Source organism: Monodon monoceros, unplaced genomic scaffold (assembly GCF_005190385.1).
Source record: "Monodon monoceros isolate NGI ecotype Baffin Bay Population unplaced genomic scaffold, NGI_Narwhal_1 Super_Scaffold_20, whole genome shotgun sequence".
NCBI classification, from domain to species: Eukaryota; Metazoa; Chordata; class Mammalia; order Artiodactyla; family Monodontidae; genus Monodon; species Monodon monoceros.
Genome location: NW_021703777.1, coordinates 87,094,136 through 87,104,774, shown reverse-complemented (window position 1 = coordinate 87,104,774; position 10,639 = coordinate 87,094,136).

Sequence of the window (10,639 nt, the reverse complement as noted above, 5' to 3'; positions counted from 1 at the left end):
CAAATCTGGGGCAGAAAGTGGGGAGAGAAAGGTATGGAAAGTTTTTCTAGAAAAGGCAACACTTGAGCTAAGTCAATGAAAGATGGCAAGTATTCACAGGCAGACAGATTAGGGAAACCTTGAATGTTCCCGATTTGAGGAGAGATTCTGGGGAAAAAGAGAGTTTTACTGCTTCTGCTTCTCCCACTGCCCAGTTCCACATTTCAAGGTCAGTTCTGTTACTAAAGATCCCACGGAGGGACTTCCCTGGTGGTCCAGTGGTTAAGACTCTGCACTCCCAATGCAGGGGGCCCGGGTTTGATCCCTGGTCTGGGAACTAGACCCCGCATGCCGCATCTAAGAGTTGGAATGTTGCAACGAAGATCCACGTGCTGCAACTAAGACCCAGCACAGCCAAATAAATAAATAAATATTAAAAATAAATCCCATGGAGCTTTCACTGTCCATTCTCCCTTACGAGAAATAAATTTGCTCCTGTAGATATTGGGACATTTCTGAATTGTTCACTCATTACATTGTATATGCATTCACTAGGCTGCAAATTCCTTGAGGACAGGGTATCTCATTAATTGGTTTTTGCTACCTCTGGTGAGGACAACAGTGTCTGTGACATAGCAGGTGTTTCTGTAACGTTTGTCAAGTACTCTGTATGTCTCCACACTTGATTGGGAGTTTCTTAAATGTAGAAACTACATTATTCATACCTTCCAGGTCTAGCTCAAAGTACATATTAAATAAATATTTAATGAATGTCTAAATAAGTGAGAAAGAAAGTCCTTAGATATTGAGAATACAAGTGAGTATTACATCTTCTTATAGGAACTCACTCAAACTTCAGCACGATAATGGTGGCAAGGACACACTCACTGTGTGTCCTTCTTCTGACCACCCAGTGTCACTGTCCTTCCTGTCTTCCTTCAGGGAGGGAGGACTTGGGTTTTCCAATTTCTCTCACTTTGGGTCTAACACAACCACCAATTATCTTGAAATGATCTGAGCAACAGTGAGTTAGAACTGGTAATGGCCATAGTTTTTCATCTTTCCCAAGAGTACTTTCAGTTTAATTAAAACCTATATGAACCACCAAGTGTTGAATTTCCAATATGATTGGTCAGCCGTAGAGGAGATATTTTGGAGAAAGGCATCTGCCGTGAACCTCTCAACTCATCCTGTGAATGCAGCTGCCTAATTAGTAGTTAATTGTTCTGCATGAGTTTGTTCTTGTCAATGTGTTGCTGGTTCATGTTCTGATATTGTATGGTGCCCAGCAACTTGTGATGTCACTGAAATAACAATGACAGCCTGTATTCTTCAGGTCATCGTGCGACCTGAAGCCAGGGACTTATCCACTATGACCCTGAGCGTCCTTGACTGTGTCCCCTAAGACTCTCCTCCTGATGTTAATTCCATCATTCTTTGAGTTTTATTTATCTTCTCAGATAGAGTCCATGAAGTCAGTGGATATGGTATTTCACTTCATCTTATTCGTAAGTTTCACTTGGGAGAGGGAGGGACGTAAGAATTGTGTAACTTGTTACTCATGGTGATTCATTAAGCTGCAGAGAGGTTCACAGCCCATCCAAGCTTCTTAAACAACCCATCCTGTCCCAGCCCCTGGCCTGATCATGTAGAGGGTTGGAAAATTCACAGCCACAGAAAGCTCTGGAAATGGAATAGCATCTGTATATATGTTGGGTGATGGGGGAGACATGAAGAAGAAAAAGAGACATATCCGATGGGGGAGTAGCATCTTCTGCCATCCAGATTTACTTTAGGACCACCTCCTTCTTCAATTTAAATATTCACTGATTGTGTACAGTGGTCCTCAATACAGAAAGGCCACCCCCTCAAGGAAAACCATGCCCTCCAAACAGATACACAAACCACATTCTAGCAAGATTCTCCCAGAAAAAAAAAACAAAAACAAAAAGCCCCTGCATTTCCTCTATTAAGCTCAACCTCCTTTCATCAATTCCTTTCTTCCTTGGCCCATGAAACGAATCATGAAGAGATTATTTTCTGGGAAAATTAGTAGAAAAACCCTGATGCAGACAGTTTCCCTTCTGATTGCAGTCTGACTTCCACGTATTGAATATCACATCAAGTATTGGTTCAGGGGTTTCAAAGGAGAGCTCAGCAAAAGAAGAAAAACAGATAAGCCTACAAAGTTTTTCAATGTACCTACTGCAGAGTTATCAGGTCATAGATCTAAATGTCAGCACTATATGCCCGATTTGCACATTTCAAACCGATTTGGTAATTTTTTTTCATTTTTGTCTGCACGCATGAAGTGCTTTAGAATACTGAAACAATTTAGAATCATATTTAGTTTGCAACAGTTCAATTAACTTAAGTGCTGAAACATGCTCCCCAGCTGGTAACTAGTTTAATCGGTTACTATTACAAGAAATAATTTCTTCAGTGCTGGGGCTTCCCAATGTCCTCTTTGGAGAGGGCACGGCCATTCACAGGTATGTGGGAATGGGAAGGTTAGGACTCTGGCAAAAATCTCTGATTTAACGGAGAAGAAAAATCAGAACCCATTCTATTATTTAAAAAACAAAAAACCAAAAACGTAGGTATGGGTTTCCAACTTCTCCTGTGATTTTATGACCCCCTGTTCCCTTGGAATAACTTATAACCACTCAATAAGCAAGATGAGGGTGTGGGTCAAGGGTCGAAGACTTTTAAAGATATTGCATAAATGCACTTAACCATGAGCCAAAGTGATAAATAGGAAACCAAGATGAATGTCAGGAATGCTGTGAAGAATGATTAGCTGGGACAGTTGAGCAGCTGCTAAGGCAACTCCAAACACCTGGAAAGAAGGATTTCCTTCTGGCTTACAGCGAGGCTGAATTGTTCTAATTGCATTTGCATTAACAGGCACCACTGGCAAATTGCAAAAAGGATACCGTACGGTGGGAAAACATTATGTAAATTTTCAAAAGGCACAACATAATACTGCATCTTGCTTTTGGAGACATGGAAAGGTAGTTAGGAGAAAAAGAAATGGATGGGAATAGCAACACGCCAACCACAGGAGACAGGTCACTACTGAGGAGGGAAGGAGAGAAAAAGAGATGGGTATGTGGTTTTTTTCAGAGCGATCTTAAGCATAGAGGGTAAAATGTTAAGATCTCATACATGAGGCTCTATTCGATTATTTTATGCACTTATGTGTCTGTTTGGTATGTTTTCTAATTAAACCTTAGAAACATTTTAAAAAGAGTCTGTGACAATATCCATTTTGTAGCCACTGTTAAGCCAGTCGTTGCTGGAATGTTTTCTCTTACCCTGGAGACTGATAGCCCTAGACTATTTTTTTAAGGTTCATGGAATGCCAAAGACCAAAGTCTGTGATGAACTACCCCTCTTTCCCTCTTCATAATTTTTTTCTTTTTATTTATTTATTTTTTATTGGAGTATAGTTGATTTACAATGTTGTGTTAGTTACTGCTGTACAGCAAAGTGATTCAGTTATACATACATATATAGATATAGATATAGATATACACACACACATTCTTTTTTATATTCTTTTCATTGTGGTTTATCATAGGATATTGAATATAGTTCTCTGTGCTATACAGTGGGACCTTGTTTATCCATCCTATATATAACAGCTTACATCTGCTAACCCCGACCTCCCACTCCAGCCCTCCCCCAAGCCCCCTTGGCAATCACCAGTTTATTCTCTATGTCTGTAATTCTGTTTCTGTTTCATAGATAGGTTCATTTGTGTCATATTTTAGATTCCACATGTAAATGATATCATCTGGTATTTTTCTCTTTCTGACTTACTTCACTTAGTATGATAATCGCTAGTTGCATCCATGTTGCTGCAAATGGCATTATTTCGTTATTTTTGCCCTCTTTATAATTTTAACTGACCTCGTTGAGCTTGGACACTGGATTGGAAATGTAGCCCAAATATTGCAGTGTTAGAAACTGAGCCCTCTTTTCTCTACTATTGATTCCAGGTACAACATGGACACTACCCCCAAAAGGCCATCCATAAACTCAAACTGTGAGTGTCTAGTGATTGACTGCTTTCCACAGTAATCTAAGACCTTACTGTAGAAATGTTAGCATTGGAGAGAGAAATCCAGACAAAATACACCTGAGAAATCTTAAGAAGGTCCTCTATCATGAACAGCTGACATTCAAGATAAAAATGACTATACACACAGGAAAGAGAAAGCACTCAGTCAAAAGGGGGCTAGTGATTATGCCTTCAGCTTGTCACATAGCTTAGCTTTAACCGAGAAACTTTTAAATAGTGTTGGGAAAACCGTAAAGAGCTATCAAATATTGATTATTTTTGTTATTGAATACCTAAGTGGTAATGGTGTACCAACTCCAATTTAATTTTAATGCAGGGAGGAGGTCTACTTTTTTTAAAGTTGATTGGCAGTCCTTTCAAATCAAATTGTTTATCATGGGATCACAGCACTTTGCCATTCCTGCCCATTAAGTATGAGAATCTCTGGCCTCAACCTCATAGACATTAGTAATACCGCAATATACCTTCCAGAAAACACAAATACACATGCACACACACATATACCTATGCATATACGTATACACATGTATACACACATATGTACATACACACATATACATGTATACATATACAGTTGACCCTTGGACAACATGGGTCTGAACTGCTAGGGTCCACTTATACTTGGATTTTTAAATATGATGCGACGTGGAACCATGGATATGGAGGGCTGACTGTAAAGTTATTCTTGGATTTTTGACTACACAAGTTGTAGGCACTCCTAACTCCCCATGTTGTTCAAGGATCAACTGTACATATATACATATACACTTGTGTATGTGTACACACACACACACACACACACACACACTTTCTCTCTCACACTCCTGCTAAGAGTGCCCTGCTGTTGTTATTAGTAAACACACAGTTTAATTTTTTCTTACTATATTGTCAACTAGTCCCTTCTGCTCCTAGTACCTAGTATGGTTTCTGGCCCATTGGAAGTGTTCAGTGAATGCAGAATGAATGAATGCATTACATAACATTCATTCATTCTAACAAGATGGTAACAACAAAACCACACAAACTTTTCAATCACCCCCAACAGAAAAATGTTTTCTTTGGGGCGTTAATATTTTATCGGAGGCATTATATATACGAAATAGTCAATTAAATAAGTTTTAGGGTCAACTGGACTTTACCCAAATGTTGGCAGCTTCTCTACACCTCATTTCTCATCTATAAGCCGAGAATAATGGTACACTACCTCATTCTTTACTTAGGAGGATTTATCAAGAAAATTCACATAAAGAGTCAAGCAAAGTGACTAGAAGATTGTAAGCCCACAATAAATGTTAGTTGATACCACCACAGTCATTATCATTAACCTCACTGTTTTAATCACAGCCTGAATTTGCTGGACTTTCGAATGGAAGATAGATTTTCATATTAGCCTTCTTACTGCAGCAGAAAGATTCATTTAATTTGAAAATTAAGATGTTAGAGGAAGAGTCTCAGATTAAGTAACACCGTTATCTGAGGTGGAATTGCTGAGCAACCAAAGAGCCAGGTGTGTCAGTAAGACCAGATTCCGAGAACAGAAGCCTCCAAGTTGATCAAGTTTCCAAATGGAGATGGTAAGGCTAAGTTTTTAAGAGCATGCAAAAAAAAAAGCAAATGATGCCTTTAAATCATCCCATTGCCATGAACTTAAATGTCTCCATGGTATCTAACAGATATGACTTTTGAGGGGGCTCAGATTTAACCTTCAAAATGCTGCAAGTCTCTGATGCTCCCTTGCTGCAGGTGGCGACTCCGGGGATGGTAAAACTGAACCAATTAGAAGGAAGAAATGGGATCTTCTGCAATGCATCATTGGAAGGTGAAGAGTCCTGTTTATTGTATGCACATGTGGTATCATTTTATCATTCCCCAAAAATAAAGTTGAAAATTTCTCTCCAAAAACCTCATTAGGGAAACCCCTAAGAGCCTCCCACCAATGTTAACAGCCCAGGCAGTAAACAGGATTTTAATAGCTCCTCCAAGCAAACACCAGGTCGGTAAAGGCCGACTGCTGTCTAGCTGACACAGAACCACACACACATATGGAATCGGCTTTGTAAGGTCCATTCTCTTATTCACAGTTCCACCGCCCTCGCAGTACGATTGCCCCTTTTGTTTATACAATCCCATAGACTGAGTTGGCATAAAAGGCAAATAAGAAACCAAGGGGAATCTTTGCCCAAATCTTGCTCTGTACCCGAAGTTCAAATGTGTTTAGTTAACCTTTTATTTATTCCTTCTCTTTCCTTCAGCTGAGCTTTCTAGTTTTAGTCTTTGCCATGGTGAGTCATGGCAGAAGGTGGCTCAATGAGACCCTGGCACCATGTGACAGAGGAACTCTTATGAGCTCTCCGTGAATTGTTTCATTCAGCAGGCACACACACCGACACTCCCTATGGATGCCACCACACCTGCCATTAAAAATGGGAAAATGTCAGCCATAACACACAGGTACTTCTCAACCTCAGACACAAAGGCCAAACATTTGGTGGAGAACTCCAATTTTTGCTTTCCTTCTAATCATTTTCCTACTGGATGGTTTGATAGAGATTCAGATGTTCACCCTGGGAAAGGCAGCTCATTGGATAGTACCAGGATGTTTTGTAGCCAGATAACTGGAGGAACATTAGGCCATGTGTTGCCCTTGATCATGAAGTTACCTGACACGAAAGTAACATGGCCACGTCACATGTTGTGTCACCCAATTACTAACTTATCCTTCTCCGGCAAGCAGAGTAATTAACCATCATTCTGTGCACACACGTTCCTACCAACAAATAGTGACATGCTTACGGAGGGCAATACCTCTAAGTACTACAAAACATGAGTCATTTGATTAAAGGGTATAGCAATCAAGCTGAAAACCTGCCAAATGGTTAAACTAGGAACAAACACAGCCTCATTTTCTTTAAGTCTTAAGTGTGCTGTAAAGCTCTGGTAGGAATAAGAGACCTGGTTGGAAATGAAGTATAAGAGCATTGATATGAATGATTTTCAACACCACCAAAGTACCTGTGAATTCCTTTAAATGACCTGCTGGAGAGTATTGTGTGGTAGCTGTATTACTATAGTCCCCCTTTTTCTCATCAATTAGTAATGTTAAAGAGAAGCTTGACAACAGAGTTCCTAACAACAGCAAAAACAAATTCTCTCCGATTAAGCAGTCTAATAAGCTACTTAGCATTTTACGACTTAACATTCTTTCCTTCCCATTTAATTTCAGCTTTCACTTGGATGTCATCTGGTTGAAAATCCATCACAGAAAACTACATGGAAGAAAAGATAATGTTGCTAAGTGCTCCCAATGTTCCAAAACGAGCAGAAGCACATTTTTTCTAAATCAACCCAGGACTTTGCCTAAAAATTCAGCTTCTTCCTACTAGAAATTAATATATGAAAATGGTCAATATGCAAATTTAAATATCACACTGGCTACTCACCTTCAGTAAGTGTTATATGCATACATTTGGAGCAATACAATATGTTAAGGTTCTTGATGATAATAATGCCTTGGTGTGCATATGTGCATGTATAATTATGCTCATTTAATTTAATCAGGAAAATATTATAGGATCATTTGGTTTTCTCCTCTAAAGGTTCTCTCACTTTATTCAATTAATTAATTCCACTCTGCCCCTTTTATAAGTCAGCCGATGGTAAGTAATGGTTTCAGGGTTAAAAGGAATATGGTCACATTCCTGTAAGAATGATGGACAGAAAGGAGGCATAGGGGAAGGGGGTGGCCTCTTGTCCTTATCATACATCCTAATCAAGGAAAAGTGTTAGGCTTTTCAGTGGGAACCTGGTCCTAGAAATATCCAAATTTTCTGATCATTTCTTCCTGCAAGTTTCCAGCGTCCCTGAATGCTGAGAATTTGCCCCGGGGGCAGTCAACTGGTTACAACAGAAGCCCAGGAAACAAGCTCATGTGACCCACACATTCCACATGCTTGACTGGAGTGGAGCTTGTGGGACTTTGCAGAATTACTGGAATCACATGGGATATACTGAGGGGAGCAGGAGGGTAGAGGACATTTAACTTAAACCATGAACTAGAAGAGTAGATAACGTCACGGTAAGTAGAATACAAAGGACCATGTTGATTGAAAGGGAAGAAACATGACACAAAGGTCATTGCATATTATCTTTCCCCCACCAAGGAAATCTTATTTTCTTTCTCATAGAAGAAACTTTGTTCCTTTTCCCCAACATGTTAACAGAGACCAGTGAAAAGAAATAGGCTGCTTTGTTCCCATCAATAGAATCTATACAGCATCTTTTTCCCCCGGGATTAATTCAGCTTTTGATTAAATCTTTCCGAGATTTAAATCATGATGTTACAAACCTCCGAGGAGCTCCTCTATGAGTTGTGACCTTATTTATTGCTCTCTGCTGTTTGATAAAGTGTGAAGATTGATTTATAATAGTGTATACTGTGTTTGAAAACAAGGAATGGTAAAGAGAATTGCAAAATACAAGATTAATATAAAGTAAACATTGCAAAAATTACGTCTTGGTTATAATACGCTATAATTAATACTGAGTTACAACTGTGTAGCTAGTAACACTAGTGTCAAATGAGTATAACAGTGCTCTCAGAGTTGTAAATTATATCCAATGATTAGCTAAATAAGGCTACAATTAAGAGAAAACTGGCAATGCTGAAAAAGGATTTTGAACCAATATCACATTGTATACTTTAAACAGATTAGTTTGGAGGACTTTTGAATGGAAACAAACTCCTTTTAAATAAACTATTCATATCCAGTGTTCATTTATTTTTGTCAGCCTAATTTTGGATTCAATAATTATTTTGCCATTAGTGTCATTAAGGATGGAAGCGATTTAATGTTTGAGGACAACATCAAATGAATCCTTTATCTCTAATCAGGATGTCCCTGTACAAGACTAGTGGCTACTCCTTTTTTTCTCTCTTAAAAATCCCTCTTCACCCTCAAAAGGTTTTTAAGGGTAAAAAGTTAACCCTTTAAAAGGAAGACTGTCATTATGCTATTGCCCTTGCTAATTCCAGCCAGAAGATTCAAAATGCCCTATACAATTTAAACACCAGTGGAGACAAGTCACAATCTGAGGCCTATCCACTGAATCACAGTTGTAGATGAATGCAGTATTTGGGTAAGATAACAGGAAGTTTTTATTTTCTATTTTGATAAAATAATTGGCAAATCTTACAGTGCTATAAAATAGACAGAGAGCCATGGGAAGTGCTTCTTGTGTTATTTAGCAGATTTCAATGTACTATTGATAGCTCTATCACATTTCCAATAATTACGAATACATTTTTCTGTAGGAGAAAGGTGGGGCTAGGAGCTGGAATACATTTAGCCACCTTTCCCCATGGCTAGGCTTATGCTGAATCTTGCAGTGCAAGTGGCTGGGAGTGAGGACCACATCTGAAATCTGGACATGGCAGAGCACTAATAACACATTCTCTGCAATCTCTGTCATGAAGATCACCAATAACCTACAAGGCACAGTGGACATCCTGACAGCAAGCCGTACCGGCAGCAATCTATCAGCTTGTCCCATATTTAACCTGATGACTTACATATGACGGGGGGACAGGGAGATGCATTCTGTTACAAGTCTTCAAAAAATATCCAGTCCATGCTATACACCAGAAACTAACATAACATTGTAAATCAACTGTCAATAAAAAAAAAAATTCAGCCCATTAGAGTACAATTGCTTCCTAAGCTGAAATATTTAGCAGGTTTCTCACTAGGGGCAGTGGCTTGTACTTAAAATTCACACTTTCCAGGGTTAAGTACCAAAACAGAGCTAATCCGTTTGATAAAGTCCCACATCACTTCTCATTATAGAAATCACCACTTCTGCCTTTGCCATTTGAAAGGAGACAAGGTAAAATACAGAAGGTGCATGTTACCTTAGAGCTGAAATCCATCCATGAATATGGAAAAGCAGGGGGAGGGGGGAGATCCAGAGAGGAAACAGAATAACGATAAGCGAGTAATGTGTACTGATCTGAGGAATATGCCAGGAGTTTGGTTATGATAAATAAGAAAAGCAGAAGTAGATTTGAAACATTCGTTTCCCTTTATTAGCTCAGTGAGGCTGATGTGTACTGCACATTTAAAAAAAAAAAATCACAGGAATTTTCATACAATGAATAAAACCACAACAATACATGTAGAGTTGGCAGGTGGGAAAAAAAAAAAGCCCGACAAGGGCTCAACTAATCGCTCACTTTCCCTCTTCAGCATAGTTCAACCAACAGTATTACACTTTCACCTACAAATCTTATAGTAGCTCCATCAAATCAGCAGTTCATATTATTGAAAATGTCTGTCACATAGGTACAAATTTAGAATCATCACATTATATTACATGGCTATTCTAGGTCACCTATAGATCAGGTCTTAGACTACAGTGATTGAAGTTCTCGTTACAGCCATCAAAAAAGGACACATAATCATTACCTACTGTAAGTTCACATCTAAAGGCATGAAAAGGTTTCCTTTTTTTCAACTGACCCAACCATCATACCCCAATAGTGCAAAGTTCCCTCTCTGCTGCTTTGAATGTTGACAG